The sequence below is a fragment of the Triticum aestivum genome, chromosome 7D (genome assembly GCF_018294505.1).
Source record: "Triticum aestivum cultivar Chinese Spring chromosome 7D, IWGSC CS RefSeq v2.1, whole genome shotgun sequence".
In the NCBI taxonomy this organism is placed as follows: Eukaryota; Viridiplantae; Streptophyta; class Magnoliopsida; order Poales; family Poaceae; genus Triticum; species Triticum aestivum.
In genome coordinates, this window is record NC_057814.1 from 513,807,836 (window position 1) to 513,809,369 (window position 1,534).

Here is a 1,534-nt window from a genome sequence, read left to right on the forward strand (position 1 = left end):
CTGCACGTTGCGTGGGCGGCCGAAAGCAGACCTAGCCTCCCTAATACAAGAGCAGGCGTTCCAGTCCAATCCAGCGCGCGCCGCTAGTCGCCGACGTCACGAAGGCCTCGGCTGATACCACGACGCTGGTTGCCCATATCTTATCCCACGTGGCGGTTAGTGCGTATAAGGTCAACGACCCAACTCAGATCAAATACCAAGATCTCGTTAATCATGTTATTATGAAGTAACCGTGAATGCCGACCAGGGCCAGGCCCACCTCTCTCCTAGGTGGTCTCAACCTATCCTGTCGCTCCGCCACAAAGATCCACCCAGAGGGCCGTCGGGACAAAGGTCCTTTCAGCAACCAATCCGTGAATCACTCGCGGGTACTCTACGAGCCGACCCAACTTTAGTCACCACATGTATCATATATTATGTATATAAGTATATACCCGTGATCACCTCCCGAGTGATCACGGCCCGATAGTATAGCATGGCAGACGGACAAGAATGTAGGGCCAATGATGGAATACTAGCATCCTATACTAAGCATGTAGGATTGCAGGTAAAGGTAACAAACAGTAGTAGCAAGGACAGGCTATGCATCAGGATAGGATTAACGGAAAGCAGTAACATGCTACACTACTCTAATGCAAGTAGTAGAGAGAAGAATAGGCAATATCTGGTGATCAAGGGGGGGCTTGCCTGGTTGCTCTGGCAAGAAGGGGTCGTCAACACCGTAGTTGTACTGGGTAGCGGCGGCGTCGGTCTCGGTGTCTAACGAGAGAAGAGGGGGAAGAAACAATAAATATAATGCAAACATAAGCATGACGATGGAAGACATGTCAATGCGCGGTGCTAGGTGTGCCCTAATGCAGTAGGAGGTGGTACCGGCGAAGGGGGGAACATCCGGGAAAGTATTCCCGGTGTTTCGCGTTTTCGAACAGATGAAACGGAGGGGGAAAGTTGCGTGTTTGCTATGATAGGGATGTGTGGCAGGCGAACGGGCTGCGTATCCAGATTCGTCTCGTCGTTCTGAGCAACTTTCATGTATAAAGTATTTTCATCCGAGCTACGGTTTATTTTATATTAATTTTAAAAGATTTAATCATTTTTAGAATTTACTTAATTATTTTAAATCAACATTATCCAGACTAGTGTATGCTGATGTCATCATGACATCATCAGTCAACAGGGCGTTGACTGGGTCAAACTGACGTGTGGGACCCACTTGTCTTACTCTGTTTAGGTTAATTATGATTTAGCTAATCTAATCATTGTTTAATTAACTAACTAGTTAATTAGATTAATTAAACAAGATTAATTAACTGAATTAATTCACTAACTAATTAATTATTAATTTTATTAATTCATTTTTATTTTATTTTCCTTTTCTTTTTTATAAAAACGTTCTGGGGTGGGGCCCCCTTGTCATAAGCCCGAGGGGCCTTAGCGGGCTAACGGGTGTTGGGTCACGGTGTCGCCCGACCAGGGGGAAAGCGGGGCGAGGCCACCGGCAGGCGGCCGCGGCGCGCCGGTGCCGGCGCGGGGT